The sequence below is a fragment of the Ambystoma mexicanum genome, chromosome 3p (assembly GCF_040938575.1).
Source record: "Ambystoma mexicanum isolate Mex_15411 chromosome 3p, UKY_AmexF1_1, whole genome shotgun sequence".
NCBI classification, from domain to species: Eukaryota; Metazoa; Chordata; class Amphibia; order Caudata; family Ambystomatidae; genus Ambystoma; species Ambystoma mexicanum.
In genome coordinates, this window is record NC_090925.1 from 64,712,294 (window position 1) to 64,729,108 (window position 16,815).

Sequence of the window (16,815 nt, forward strand, 5' to 3'; positions counted from 1 at the left end):
TTGTTGAACATTGGTTTAGTGAAAGTGCTGAACTGTGAGTGCTCAACGTGTTTGACAATTTCACTGGGAGTAATGGTGGTGTTCAACTTGCATTGAATACATGCTTGGTGAACGCTCATTGAAAATGTTTGTATGGGCAGGGTTAAAGTGGGAAAAGTAATGAGCATGGGCCTTATTTGAAAATCGTGGCAGTCTCTGACGTTTCAGAACACACTATTGTGGGAGATTGCGAATGGAAGGCAGAAGGGTTCCCAATGTGCCCAGTGATGACAGTGTAGACACAGTCCCATCTTCTCAGGCCCTGAAGCGTTCTGCTTCTGGCACGCTCTTCACTCTTTGGTCTTTAATTGGAGACTTCTTGTTTTGAAAGAACGTCTATTTCAGCTGCCAGATGCTTAAGAGTACACCTATTTCAGCTGCCAGATGATCTAAGTCTGGGACTCGAACCTTTGAGAATTCAGCATCTTTGATAATGGGCAAATGTGCATCTGGCAGGCACCTTACAGTGAGTCTTTAAGAAGTGTGTGTCTTGTATCCAAAATCAATTGTACGCTTTTACAGCAACAGGAAAATATGAGTAGTCACATTCAATAAATGCAGTTGTCCATAACATGTATGAAAACGTCTTCTTGGATAGACAAGCTGGCAAGAGAAGTCACCTGGAAACAATGCATATTTATCAATCATGTGTCCCTGTAACAGTGCATGTTCTGGTTCTAACTGGTCAGTTATGTCTAGATTGCACAATTGTTTGAGCACATTCCGCCCCACTGACATGGGCATAAAGCCTTTTGGAGTTTGCTGGCGCAGGTGATTTGTCAGATAATTCAATGTCCAACGGTAACCTTGGACATGAAGGCCCACAGTTCAACTCTGTCCGTTTTCTGTTTGCATTTAGATGTGATCGCCTCAATATGTGCACTAACCAGTGAATCATTTATACTTAGAACTAGAAGGTTTTCAAGAAAGATCCCATGATCTCGTTTTCTTTAATGTCCATCCCATGGATAATAAGGAATGTCTTTTCCCCATTTAGTAAATGTAAACCAAACTCTTCCAAAAGAGATTTTTGTTTTTCAGGATGGTCATTTACTCCCATCTTACCTCCAGCATGCTTACTGTGAATTAATTTGCTAAGTTTGGAAGGTTGAATAGGACGATTCTGAGATGAGAAAGTTGATCAGAGTTTGAAAGTGCAGTTAGAATGTCGACCATCTGCAGATCACCTTTTCCTGGTCTGTCTCCAGACCTGGCGTCTTGAGTCTTCTGCATTTCACAGATAACAGACACCAGCTACTTCCTCTCAGGGGAGATCCCTTCTGGCATACTGATCTCTGCCACATCATCTTTGTGGACATCTTCAATACCATTATTGAGAGAAGACTAGCCTGAGCTTCTTTGACCTGTATTAATAAAATGACACAGGTAGCTTTTTGTCTCTGAATGCAAGGTCTGCAAATCAGACCCCTCCTTTCATATTGTTCCATAGTAGAAAAGCATCATTCACGCATGTGACCTTGCTGAGGTGTCTACTGACACCTCTCAGCAGCTGCCTTGTGTTTTGGTAGAATGATGCTCCCAAAGTGATATGTGCATTCCTTCCAGCAACTGTTGCAACCAAGCATCCTGCATGTTAAGATATTCCTTTAATTATGGACAAACCTGAGCCTAAATTGAATTATGTAATTGAGGGCCCCAGGAGCTGCTGGTAGGTGGCACATATAAAATTAAGCCATGTATGCTTATGACAGGGTGCTCTCTAAGACTTCAAAATTATTGTGGCCAAAACCTATTGATGTTGTTTTATTACTAGCCAGGTTACATGTGACCTTCCTGGTGATGGCTTCTGGTGTGTTCACTGCATGGGGCTGAGTCCCAACCAAAGCAAGCCAGTTGGGCTTGGTCCTAGCAAAGACTGCCTTCCATGGGAAAGGTTTGCCACCTCCCCTTTTTATTTTATTTTTAATTTATTGGTCATTTGTTAGGCACTCATAAAATTAGCAAAAACTGTTTCAAAGCAGGAATAAAGGCAGGAATTGCCCAAGGAGTCACAGAGAGGTCCAGCTCTAGGTAAGCCAGGTGGCCTACCGGCCAAGAAATCCCTCATTGTCAGCAATGGTATTGCCGGTTCCGGTAATGATGGCAAATCCCCTCATGCAGTTCTCTGAGACTACATGAATGGGGATTTACAGCATCACTCCGGCACCTGTAATCGAGCAGCAATGGTAACTACATTTGCCGGAATCCTGGCGAATCTACTGCCAGGATAACAGCAAGCTTAGAATGTGGCCCATTCTTCCCAAATTGTGGGTAGCATGGTGTCCCAAGATGAAAAGCCTTAGTTAAGTTCTGAGCTTCATTTAGGTACCATGTCTCATCCAGGTCCCAGGGTAGTCTCACTAGAGCTGGTGACAAGAAGGCTCCTTCTAGAGTAAAGTAGTTTGGTCCCATCACAACAAAAGAAAATAATTGAGAGGCAGAAACAGAAGGATTGAGCGATGCTGCACAAGTTAGAACTTGAGGACCAGAGTGAGTCCTGCAAACAGACTTCTAGAGGGGAGGGGAGAATTTCAAGCAGTGTCACCCATGGAAAAGCTAGGTGACACATCGTCTAGGACTTAGTCCTGCCAGATGAGGTGGGAAAAACAACTATAATTGGCTTGTAGCCCTGGAGTTAGCCTTCAAGCTAAAGGATGTGGAAGAAGGATTGTGGGGTACAGCTCTGATGAGTTACTTACCGGCACAGCATACTGTTATCATCATTCAGTTAGCCCCTCAGGAGAGGCCAATATATGAAGGCCACCATCATTAGGATTCTGAAAGAACAGAGTACACTACATAAGAGTTTTAAAGCAGCACCAAAATACACAACCACACGTGTGAAGCATTTACTAATTTGCCCTTGAAGTATCTGTGTGGGTGCATCACTTGTAACACATTTGACAGATTGGAGGGAATGTATCATTGTGGTTGCACACAAGGATTGACATTTGTGAGGCATTATCACAACAATATCTAGTGGACACAAATATCACAGATACTAGGGAGTGTAAAGGCAGCTGATAGGTAGGAGAGTACTTGTATCCAGAAAAAGGCTCATGTGAGTATACCCAAACTAGAAGAAAAAGCTTCTGATAAAGGTCAAAGGTTATTTGGTTTCTTCAAAGAAAAACCCCAAAAAATACGATAGGAAATCTTAGCTACATGGCTCATCAGCACCCACAGAAAAGAAGAGTGATGGTACTTCTAAGACTGAGACATCAACACCCTCAGTGTACATGGGCTGTCTTCCATGTGGGGACATGATCGATAGGAAAGACAATGCAGTCTGTAAGGGCAGAGCCAGACAGGCAATAGTCTGAGCTGCCATCATGGAAGACGCCATCATCATGTGGGCTTCCTAGTGGATTTCCACTAGGCCATGAAGTGGCTCAATGTGTCCTTGTTACTCTGACTGGGAAAGGTATCACGCCGCTTTAAGGGGATGTAGGGTGCACTCTATGACACCAGCCCAGATTGAAAGCTCAGAGGGTTTGATGGTCCCAGCCAATGACCACTGGCAATGATAGAATCCTGCTGAAGGAGAGAAACCTCCAACAAATGCATAGCGGCAACAGACTCCATTCCAGTGGATTGTCTGTTAGGAAAGACCATTCTAATCCCAAAGTTGTCACCAGATGTACGACTAAGGAAACAGCCAGAGGAGAAGCACTTGAGAATATGGGCCCAGCGGTTCTTCCTTCTGGAGAGTGCATGAGACTCCGGTAGTGCCTAGTCCAGATCCCAATCCCACTGAGGCACCTGCTCATATGGGACAGTGCCATTATTCTGCCTTCTGTGATAGCATTTGGTTCAGTGATCTCAGGGTTGCCTAGTTGCATAGCAAAGCAACCTGAGATGTAGGACAAGACAGCATCAGGCAAAGTGGACCTCCCAGAACTTAGTGAGTTGTCCTCGGCTAAACCCCCAAGTTAGGCTGACTGTTTGCAAGGCACAGAGAGACTGTCGCGCTGCAGCAGGTCTGGGGAAGCAGACAGGGGAACAGGCTTTTGATGAGTAACCTGTATTGCTCAAGGTTAACTGGGGGAATGGTCTTGTGTATATTGAGCCCACAGATTCTGAGGCAACCAGAGATTGGTTGTTCCCCAGTGGCATAGGAGGGTTCTCCTATTCTTGGCTTTTGACTTTCCTTAGGCAGGTCACTTAGGAGTGATTAAGGCAGGTGGACTGCTAATTTTGACTGGCCCCAATCGGTCCAAGTCAAGAAAGGTGACTTGTAAAAGCACCCGAGGAGAACATGGGATGTTCTCCTACTCAGCCTGATGGTCACCTACAGATAAGTGCCACAGAACAGAGTAGAGTTTATTGTATGTGTTCTTCTATTTGCCCATCCTGTGCGGGATCCCCTAATTCTGGTGCAAGAAGAATGGGAGTGTAACCCAGTTTGTTTTCCCACAATATAGTGGATTATGTTCTTGGGTTAAGATACAGATTTTCACAGTACATGGACAGGTCTAAAGACAATCTGAAAGCCCGGCCCAGGAGTTGATGAAATGCTAGCATGACTAGAAGTCAAGTCCATAGCTACTCTCCAGGACAGATAGTCTGGATTATTGAAACTGGCAAACACAGTCTACTACAAGATATGTTGCCTGGAGTCTATGTGGTTCTGGAGAAGATCAATGAGGTGAACTACTTTGTTGATACTACGGCGGCCCACAAGCAGATGCATAGTGTTTTAACATGTGGAACATGAAGTGTGATTTCTTATTCTGCTCAGACCTGCTTCGTGAATTAAAGCAGGCCAGCAACAATCTTCCCCAAGTTATTTACCAGGTTTGCAAGTGTATTCACCATGGTGATCACTTTCTGCATGTAAAGTGCTCTCTGCATGTAAAGTGCTTTCTGCTGGCTACTGAATGCTCAACACATGCCTGTTAAGTCCTTCGAAAATCACAAGCGTTTAACATTTGGGGATCAGGTGAATGTACACATGTTATTATGCTTTCTTTCACAGGCACATGTTAATAAACGTACAGAGCAGCCAATTAGGTCATGGCCGATCATGTGTGTTTGTGTGCTGATTTGCCGTTAACACTAGTGACGAGGTTATCAGTACGAGATCATAATAAATATACACTGTTGAGGCTGCGACATGGGAGTGAGTCATAAGTGTCACCCTCACCTCTCTCAGATAATGTTCATCGTGACCAGTGCAGTCCAGGTGGAAAATGACTCCCTGTCTACTCTACAGCGGAAAACTGATAAACCAATGGGATGTCTGTCTCTGTTTAGCCTGACTCCAGGCCTACTGGATGTGACCAGCCACTCTGTCCTACACATTTCTGACAAAGGATACCTCAATTAGCACTCCTTACACATTATGACTGTCTCAAAATCATTCGATCAATTTTTCAGTTTGTCAAAGCATATTTAATCTACCCCAATTACTAACTAGTTGCGCAGAAACTTCTAGTTCTATGCTTGACTAAGTTAAATGAGAAATTGATTGTAACTCACACCCATAGTCCTCTTTCCTGAAGCTCATTCAGAAATTGAGCAAGAGTTCTCCAGCCTCTGAACTTGAATATGTGGGCCAAAAGCAAAGGCCTTTTAACCGAAGTGTGTTTCTCCATCTTTGATGCTTATTATTGAAATCATCTGCACTTTCACTTCAAAAACACATTTGTGTGTGCTCCTCGAGTGACCATGCGCTAGGGACTCAAGTTGTGAAATCAATGTATCAATGGCATTCTTTGGCAATGATGTATTCCCCGTCTCATAAGCACTGTACATTGTACAACTAAAATGAACAAATAAATAAATAATCCATTTTGTTTTACAGCTTGCTTCCAATGTTTATTCAATTTTTGTGAGCTGCAGATCATGATATGTTTAATTCCACATCCAAGACCACCCCTTTTTCAAGTGTCTCTGAAAACATAAAGCCAAGCAAGACAAACATCAACATGTTTCATTCCCATTGCCTTGCTCATGCGGAACCCTTAAAACGTGTTCTTCACTCAAATGAGGCCCCAGTGCCACTTATGCCACTTGCTGGTTGGATAATAGTTGAGGGAGAGCATCCACTCTTGTCCCCAAAACCAATCTCTCAAGTGTGCCAACCCTGCACATCCAATTTAAATTCAACCAATGAGGACCCTCCATCCTGACCACACAATCCTCTGTGCATGTTGGCTGTGGGAGTGCCCCTCCTCTCAAAGAAGCAAAGGGACCAAATCCAAAAAGGTCACTCTTAATGTCTGCTCCCCCCCAAGTGAACGACATTTCAATGTCTGAGTAAAATATATTTCAGTTGAACAGTAGTGTGTTTCAGAGCATTAACCTGATGAGCTTCTGATGCCAGATGTGAGCTCCATGATCATCTCACTGGTGATCTTGCAGTAACACCTGAAAATTCGAGGGACACAGATATTGGATTAAATAAACAACATATTGACCCTCATTACTAATGTGTCAGTATCCGACCAGTAATTCCGGCGGGATACCGGCAAACGCTGATATCGTTACCTGGACTGCTGGTATTACCGACAGATTACAAGTGTCGGCTTAAATGGTAAATACCCATTCCATGGAGTCCAATAGGACTCCACGGGGGGATTTTGCCAGTATCACCGGCAAGGGTATTATCGTGCCAGTAATACCAGCAGTTTTTTGCTGGTAGGGGTCAGGTTAACCTCTAGCTTTTAGCTGGAGCTCAATTCTCCATCCCTACCGGCAAAGTTGTAGTTGGCCGGTCCGGTAAAAGTGCAGTAAAACATTATTACCTGCATGTTTACTGTGTGCCGGGCAACTTATAATGAGGCCCACATGGACTCCTATGCATTGCATAATCACATAGTTTAATCTCTGGTCCGGTTCTTGGATGGGTCAGTGTGCCACATGTTTTGCACTGTCATATTTTGGGCAATTCAGGCACAGGGAGGTGCCACGTTTGTGTCTTTCTGTACTAGTAATGATTTTACTAGGATGTCCCTGATGTTGCATGCATTTACCCAGTTCCAGACCCATTGGTGGAACCCTCCTTTGCTTGGATTGTGTGACATATTCTGTAAAATGTTATTGGACACATTAATCCCTCTTGTCGTTCAGGTTTAACGGGATCAGCTTGTTCAGAGGAGAATTGCCTAGCATTTCGGTGCTGGACTGCCCCTGGGCAGGACAAAGACTGATATGCAGGGACATTTCTTCTCTGTGAAAGGGACAGTGAGCTAAAGACTTGGTAGAGTCTCTCCCAGGGGTTATTCACCCAAGAACAGGTAATTGGGCTGTGTTTGTGCTGGTAGAGAGATTCCCAGACCCCCCTTTGTTTTGCATACATGAACTTTGGGTCTCACCCTAAGTTACCAGGGCGATCCAGAGGTGGACCCCATGCTCACTGTTCTTAGAGAGAAACAGCTCCACCTCACTGATTATGCCCAACAAGGCTGAAACACCTGTATGGGGTTGCTGTTGGTACAATTGTTCAGAGGAGAATGGCCTAGCATTTCGGTGCTGGATTGCCGCTGGGCAGGACAAAGACTGCTACACGGGGAAATTTCTTCTCTGTGAAAGGGACAGTTAGCTAAAGACTTGGTAGAGTCTATCCCAGGGGTTATTCACCCAAGAACAGGTCATTGGACTGTATTCATGCTGGTAGACAGATTCCCAGACCCCCCTTTGTTTTGCATAAATTAACTTTGAGTATCACGCTAAGTTACCAGGGCGATCCAGACGTGGACCCCTTGCTCACTGTTCTTAGAGAGACACAGCTCCACCTCACTAATGATGCCCAACAAGGCTGAAACACGTGTATGGGGTTTCTGTTGGAACTCTTGTTCAGAGGAGAATTGCCTAACATTTCGGTGCTGGATTGCCCCTGGGCAGGATACAGACTGATATGTGGGGAAATGTCTTCTCTGTGAAAGGGACAGTGAGCTAAAGACTTGGTAGAGTCTCTCCCAGGGGTTATTCTCCCAAGGACAGGTCATTGGGCTGTGTTTGTGCTGGTAGAGAGATTCCCAGACCCCCCTTTGTTTTGCATAAATTAACTTTGGGTCTCACCCTAAGTTACCAGGGCGATCCAGACGTGGACCCCTTGCTCACTGTTCTTAGAGAGACACAGCTCCATCTCACTGATGATGCACACAAGGCTGAAACACGTGTATGGGGTTGCTGTTTGTACTCTTGTTCAGAGGAGAATGGCCTAGCATTTTGGTGCTGGATTGCCGCTGGACAGGACAAAGACTGATATGATATTTCTTCTCTACTGCAAAAGCCTCATTCTTAATCTGCCTGCCTCTACTCTTCGCCCTTTACAACTAATCCAGAACAGGATTGTGAAACTTGTCCTTGGCCACAGGCCCAGGGATCATACCACTCCAGCCCTGAAATCTCTCCTCTGGATCCTGGCAGCTGCAAGGATCAAGTCCAAGACCCTCTGCATTGTCCAGAAGGCTTTCTGGGGCCTGGGACCACTCTCCCTCCCACTTTCTCTTCCAAAACATTTCCCATCTCAAGCACTCTGCTCATCCTCCGTTTCAGACGGTTCTCTAAGCAGAGAGTTGGGGGCAGATCTATCTCCTCGGCTGGGGCCTCCCTCTGGAACAGCCTCGCTGCTTTCCTCAAACTTGAGCAGAACCACATCTGGTTCTGGAAGCAACTCAAGACCTTCCATTGCACTTCGGCTTTCTCTCTTTCTCTCCCGCAGCTGGGGAGCAGGTGTAAGTGGATCTAGGTCACCTGGCCTTAGCCCCGCCCCCCTGGTGCCTTCCTGGTTGCCGCTCTTTTTCAACACTTAGCAAGCCCCGCCCACCTGGTGCCTTCCTGCTTGCCGCTCTTTTCCCTACTTAAGGAGCCCTCCAGCCTCTTTTCCTTTGCAGCTGGGGAGCAGGTGTAAGTGGATCTAGGTAACCTGGCCTAAGCCCTGCCCACCTGGTGCCTTCCTGGTTGCTGCTCTTTTTCACCACTTAGCAAGCCCCGCCCACCTGGTGCCTTCCTGCTTGCCACTCTTTTCCCTACTTAAGGAGCCCCAGCCTCTTTTTCTTTGCAGCTGGGGAGCAGGTGTAAGTGGATCTAGGTCACCTGGCCTAAGCCCCGCCCACCTGGTGCCTTCCTGGTTGCTGCTCTTTTTCACCACTTAGAAAGCCCCGCCCACCTGTGCCTTCCTGCTTGCCGCTCTTTTCCCTACTTAAGGAGCCCTCCGGCCTCTTTTCCTTTGCAGCTGGGGAGCAGGTGTAAGTGGATCTAGGTCACCTGGCCTATGCCCCGCCCACCTGGTGCCTTCCTGGTTGCCGCTCTTTTTCACCACTTAGCAAGACCCGCCCCGCTTCTGCCTTCCTGCTTGCCGCTCTTTTCCCTAGTTGAGGAGCCCTCTGGCCTCTTTTCCTTTGCAGCTGGGGAGCAGGTGTAAGTGGATCTAGGTCACCTGGCCTAAGCCCCACCCACCTGGTGCCTTCCTGGTTGCCGCTCTTTTTCACCACTTAGCAAGCTCCGCCCACCTGGTGCCTTCCTGTTTGCCGGTCTTTTCCCTACTTAAGGAGCCCTCCAGCCTCTTTTCATTTGCAGCTGGGGAGCAGGTGTAAGTTGATCTAGGTCACCTGGCCTAAGCACCACCCACCTTCTTAGCCCTGCCTCACCATCACCATCTTGTGGCCAATGCTGGATTTTACTTTTATGGACTTCATTGATTCACGGTGCATTACCCTTTCTGAACTCTCATGCTGGACTTCCTTTGCATCTTGTACTCATGGTGACCCTGAATCATGCTGTTCCCATCTTCATCTTGTATCCTGGCTTGCAACATTATTTGTTACTACTGACTTCTGCAGTTGTATTCGCTCTCCCCTCTTGCTTCTCCACTCTTTTTGACTGCTTACTCTCTGTTCTCTCCTCCTCTCCATTTCTCCCTTTTCCTATCTCCTCCCCTTACTTTCTTTTACGCCTTACTCTATCAGAATTGTCCCTGGACCTAGTATGATAGCACCTCGTCTGTCGCTCACCCATCCCCTTACTGTATCCGCCCCCCTCCCTCCAGCACTATCTGAAACGTTGTCAGGCCTAGTACGATAGTCACTTGTTTTGTTCCTCCCCTCCCTTTCTGCACCCCTGTCCCTCACCTTTTGTTTTTCTCCAGCTCTACCAGAAATGTTGTCAGGCCTAGTACGGTAGTCGCCTGTCTGTTTCCATTTCCTTCCCACACTCCCCTCCCTTCCTTATCTATGTCTTAGTTCTTGCACTATTTGAAATGTCGTCAGGCCGAGTAAGATAGTAAATTTCACATCCTTACTGTTCATGGCCTGTAAGAATGTCATTGTATTTTCCCTTGTTCCCTCCCTTGCCTTGAAGCGCTTTGAAACACATTGTGTATAGGCGCTATATAAATAAACTATCATATCATATCATATGCCTTCCTCTCCCCTGCTTATGCACCTGACTGCTCTGCGCACTGGTCACCCTCTGAACCCGGGCCCTGGATCCTGCATGTCCAGTTGCCCTTGTACTGCCTCCGGGCTCTCCAGCACTTAAGGTTCTTTATCTGCAACCCTACAGTCCCTTCTCTCTGCACTTATGAGGCACCCGCTGACTGCACTTGTGAGTTAACTGCACTTCTACCTTCCCCTCCGCCTGGCACTTTTCCCCTTCCATCTTCCCCGCCCTTGCGTGATCTGAATGTGCGTTATACATTCCACATCATATCATATCATAACCACAGGTAGTGGATTTAGCAGGGTCTTAGGTTTAATCTCCTCTCTTGCCAGTACTTTGATAAGGTGGGAAGGAGTACACTGATTTTCCCATTTAAAAATGCACCAGAGGTGTGTAGGAATTTTCCAATACGCTGTCAGATGCCCCAGTTACCTATTAGTGACCACAAGTGCACCAGGATCAATGTCCAGTTGGAATCTCCTTTGGTCTGGGTGCACAACCAACGCTTCACTGTAACCCGCATCAGAATTCTTGGCCCCACTGTCAACGAACATGTCAGGGCTGTTGCCTTGCCACTGCTCCTGGTTTGTTATAGGCCAAGGCTCTCGCTCATTTCCTACTCCTCTTGTTGCAATAGGCCAGGGCTCTCATCCGGCACCTGTTTCCCTGTCTGCTTCCACAGGCCTGCCAGAGTGGGACAGGTCCACTGTTCCGGGCAAAAGTCAACCTGACCTTGACCTCCAGCTCAGGACAACTCTCTCAGTTCTGGCAGGCCCCTCAGGGCTGAAACTACCATGCCCACTATCTCAGGTGCCTTTTCTATGCCATTATGCAACTCTGAGATCACTGAATCCTGTGCTACATCCGTAAACACATCAGTGGCCACATGGCCCAATCCCAGAGTGGTTGGTGCCTCATGGAGCTTCAGGTTAGGACTGGGAGTTACTGGTGATACCGGCTACTTGCACACTCCAGCATGAAGTGCTTCAGGGACTTGGTCTTCAAGCGCTTCCACAATCATGGCTCGGTAACTCCCTCAACTAAGCCTGGGTCAGGGAGGTCATTACCCAACAGACACGCAACTGATATGGAGTATTTGCAACGCAGTGTAGGGCAGTTTCACCCATCTGTTTGAGGTCTGACATTACCATGGGAAAGTAGCTAAAACCATCAAACCCCCTTACCGGCTTGTTTTGTCCTGTAATATACTGTCCTTCCTTCACCCATTGTGTGGTAGCAGTGATGCTACCAGCAGTGTCATGAAAACTCGAGATCTGTTTCCCCTTTTATGGAGTCGTGGTCCCAAAACATTTGAGAATTGGCAGGAACTGGGGCCTTCTCTTGGTACTGAGTGGAAGCGCCCCCAAGTTAGCACGATCCTCCCCGCAATGGGAGACAATAATGGACACTCCCGTAATGGGAATAAGGCCAAGACAGAGTGCGGGTGAGCGTAAGTGGGAGTTTATCCAAAGAATATGGCATGCAAAGAACTCTGCAACCTCCGAGAGCGCTCTGCCTGACAATCGCAAAGGCAGGCGTATTTCTAATACAAAAAACGTCATCAGAACCTACACACTATAGGGGGCACAAGTTAATTGGGATTGGGTGGCGTCGACTAACTATAGGTGTTGCTGCAGCATGGTTGGTCCGGGTGAGATGTCGTCACTGGTCAGCCTCATGGGTTGGGTTGGGCCTGGCAGGCCGGCTCGAGGTCATCCGGGCGGTGTTGGTACGCTGGGGCAGCCTGTGACAAAGATGAATGCCTTCCCTGACTTAGGTGCCCTAGATCATGCACATTGCAGTTACTTAAAACCCCATATCTAACTTCTACAGTAAATCTTTCAATCAATACAACACAGGAGGAATGCACCTTGTGAGGGGTCTGGTGGTCATCTGTTGGATTTACCGGTGTTCTGACGTCTGGTATTTCAGGTCGAGGGGCTGGGCTCTGGGGGGCTTGTGCCGGGTGGTACATGTTTTATTACTACGTTAGAAGCTACTATGAAGGGGGCTCTGTGTCTTGTCCCATTGTCGGGGGTCTCCTTGGGGTGGTCTGGGGGATTGTGGGATTTACGAGAGGGTGCTGGTAGATCAGTGGATTCAAACGTAAGTTTATTATCGTGCTGTAAATAACGCAGGTGGCGGCCGGTGGCCTTGGATGCTGTGTTGGGGCCTCTGACTCTCTGAAGTAGTTCCAGCTTGGCCGGGGGAGGTGGGGGAGCACGGCACAGGCCTTAGCTTTTTTCTACTTGGCAGGCTTCGTAGGGCGGGAGGGAGAATGGCCTTGCATATATTCACAAAAGGTATTTTCCTCGTGTGTTGCCTAATTTTGAATACAAAACTTTTATATCATTTGTCTTCTTTAAACTACTATACCATACATATATACTTCGAGTTCATTAAACATTTCGTTAATATATTCAGTCTGAGTACCTTTTCGTTACCTAACATTATATTCACTACAGTATTTGATTATTTTATGTACATTAGACGTTACATGAGGTAGTTCTAGGTTATGGCCTACAGAGATTGATACTCGCCGGTTGGGGTGATTAAGAAAACATATACGAGTTCAGGTTTCTACATAAAATTGAGAGAACACTTATACAGATAAAGGTTATACGTTTTGTCGACATCTTTCTCTGTAGTTATAGCAGCATTAGTCCAGACCTGGGGTGACATCATATAACGTTACATCTTTATGGTTGATTCACAGTTTACAGAATCTGTTTAAACAGAGGTAGTTCGTTAATACCAATACTTGAATTATTTTCTACTTTCTTCAGATAGTGATGCTTCAGCTTTTTCCCCGTCACCCCGGCCTCGCGGACCAGGTCATGCGGGGTGCAATATTACATTGTGAACGATAAAATGTTACAGTGTTAGCATCTCGGGTTAGCTCATACCCGACTTTCTCATGGAAACGCGCTCGCAGCGGATCTACCAGGGCTACGGCGGCAGGGATACTTGGAAAGCCCTCCAAAGGTGGGGGCCGCGCTACAGCGCGCTGAACTCACGCCATCTTTGCTGGGCAAGAAGGCTTCTAGGCCTATCTAAACGTTAGTGTGAGTGTATGATGGATATGTGGGGGCAATGTCATCGGCGGGCAAGCCCTCCTCCACCTGGGCCCGGGTGGCATGGGGGGACGCTCGGCGAGCCATGGTCCTCACCTGGGGAGAATGATGCAGGAGAGGGGGGCCTTTAAGGCCTGTCCTCCCCTACATTTCCCCCCTTTCGTTACTAAAGTAACAAATTCTTCAGGTCTTCCAACCTTCTGCACTCTTGTTCCTCTACTATCGCGTCATCCCATGCAGGTGTTCCCTTGATGGGCATCCATGCCCTACACACCCCCCTTAAGCTCTCTCCTCTTCTAGCATATTCGTCTGGTGTGCACGTTAAATATATACAGTCACCACTTTCCTCCAAATCTACCCAGACCTCTGTGTACCATTCTAATTCCACGTTTCGGGGCTCCTTGATAGTGGTATGCCATAGCTTGTCTACTATGTCCTTGTCACGGTACATAGGCACTAACCGGTACTGGGGGGTGTTATCTATCCCTGTCTGCACATATACTTCTTGTGTTGCCCTCATTGTACCACCAGAGTTGCCCATTGTCACCACCATCATTGCGCCGTTAGGGACCGCATTTGCACAACATCGGAGGCCCAACTGGCACAGGCAGAACGCCACGAGGAGGAACACCACAGCTGGTACCAGAAATTTCATTGTTATTCCAAGCCAAGAGGGAACCCAGGAGAAGATATTGTCGAACCACGTGCTGGCTTCTGCCCCACCTTCCATCTTCATCTTCTCTCCCAGATTATGTACTGCTTCGATCACGTGGGATAAGGAACCATTTTCCGCGTCTTCAGAAGGTACGAAAGTGCAGCAGGCACTTCCTATTTTTCGGCAAACACCTCCGTCAATCGCTGTCAGTAGGTCCAGAACATACCTGTTCTGCATGGTCATCAGGCGTAGAGCTCGCAGTTCTACTTTTATTATGTTAAACCCTTCTTCAGTGTCATTGGCTAACTGAATCAGTTCCCACCGTGTTATCTGGAGCCATTTTGCATTTGCCCTTGCTTGGACACTTGAAATTAGCGAGGCAAAGAATGTTTCTACAGAGCTGAACAGCCGGTACCTGTCTGGGATCTGTGCCAATAAATCAGACGAAGCTTGAGATATGTAATTTGATGCCCGTCTGTTCCGTGATAGCTCTTCTCCCTTCTCTCCGGAGGACAGGACATAGAGGTGTGATTTTGCAGTGGGAGGAACCACACCCTGGTGCATGTTCCCTGGCATCCTTTTATTTTCGTCAACGTGGCTTTCTGGAATCACCATTAGGGCCGAGTGCAGAGTGGCCATCGAGCAGCTGCCGCTCCATGCCTGGGGAAGGTGCAAGTAGGCCTGGTTCCCACATACCCAGTATGTGTCCATCAATGCGGCTGTTCCTTTTCTCATCTCTGGGATGGTGAGGGTTTTGTTGCAGTTTTTATTCGTCCCTATTGCCACTTTTCCTTCTCCCTTAAAACATAGTTCGTTCTTGATCTCACTTTGTAGCTTGAAGGGTTTTTCCATTGCTGTTACCCATGTCAGTTTGGAAATGTGCTCCTTCCATACTGGTGTGCATGTTTCTTCCATCCATCGCAGTCTGGCTGGTTGGACACCTCTCAGTGCTTCCGCTTTGCACAGTACTTCTTCATCTTTCCATTTGTTTTCAGAAAACAGTGTCCCTTGTATCGCAAAAAATGGTTCTTTGAGACATACCACTCCAGCTGCTTTTGGGTAGCACGTTTTTTCAGTCTGTATAATCTTGAAAGTGACGTCGTGTGCCTGGAAGGTGTTTTTTATACGGCATAGCATGAGATGAAGGAGACACTGGGCATCTACAATGGGCAATTCTCTGGGCAACAACACTTTAGGTGTGCCTGATGCATGGGGAATGATCGAGCAGACATAACAGCTCTCATTTGTCGTTTGTTTGGCTGTGGCACTCATATCAGCATACCATTTATTTGCTTGGTGGGGGTGCCGAGGATCTTCCATTTTGTTTAAGCCTAACCCATAGTACTCATTATACCCCCTCCTGCTTGTCTCTCTTCTCCACCTACTATCCTTGCTTCTCCTACGTCTGCTGTTTTTGATAGAAGAAAAAATGGGCCCCCCTTCCTCCTTCCCACCCCCCTTGTCAAATTTCTGATATGTTTCCTTATGTTCTTTAATAGTTATAATATTCCCATCTTCCTCAATAAACAACAAGTCACTTTCTTCTGATGGGGTGGGGAGGGTGTTGGGGCTGTTATATAGTTCAGGTATGGACATTGTGTTATTTTCCATTTCTGTTTGTATACCTCTTGAATCTGACAGGGCGACAGTTGGTGGTTCAGTGTAATAACCCCATACAAAGTGTGATCCATCCCACACCAGAAAATCACCTTCTTTAAAATTTACACTTGTGGTTGCATTGCTCCCAGGAGCTCGGGTGACGTTACTCCCCCCTCCCCCCTCGGTCATCTCGATAGAGATGAACGCTATAAACCAATATGTTACCAGGCAAAACATTGATAGGAAGAACACAATAACACAAATTGACAATCCACATTCATATGAATATGTAAGTCTATCTATTAACATTTCTTTAATTCTAACAAATCTATTAGTTGCAGGCTGCCCATTAGATGCCATGGTAATTCCTGTTTGAGATACAAAAGTGCATTAAGTACAGGCATGTAAACATTTCCAACGTTGGAAGCTCTTTTTTTTTTTTTTTTTTTCATAAAACATGGACGTGGGTGGGGGAAGGGTTTGTTTCCACAGACACGGGTATTTACAATCAATACTTTTAGATCATTGTATATTATATAGAAAAAACTTCTTCAAAAGAAAGAGAAATTTCAAAAAATGAGAGAACAAAAAAACATTCAATTAAAAGAGCAAAAATATATTCTTTTTTTTTTTTTTTTTTTTTCGTACGAATGCCATGTCATCAGTTGCATTCATTGTCAATCGCTGCACATACAGAAAATCACCTTCACTCATTCTGCACAACTCCACTGTCTGCTGTTGCCTGTGCCTCGTCCTGCGCCTCACCTTCCACGGCGCTATAGGCTCTGCGCACGTCTGTCAAATGCACCCAGTATTTTAGGCCCTTCACCTTTACTGCCGTGGGCGTGCAAAACACTACCTCATAAGGGCCATGGAAACGTGGCGCATTCCACCTTCGCACAAAACTTCTGACATATATAAAGTCACCGGGCATTAGCTGTAATGGTTTGTCAGGCAGTGTTACTAATTCTGTTGTATTCCCCTCCTCTCTTGTAGAGGGGGGGGCTAGTTGCTTCGCTATTATGCGCGCTGCCCGTGTCAGTTTTTTTAAGTACTTTG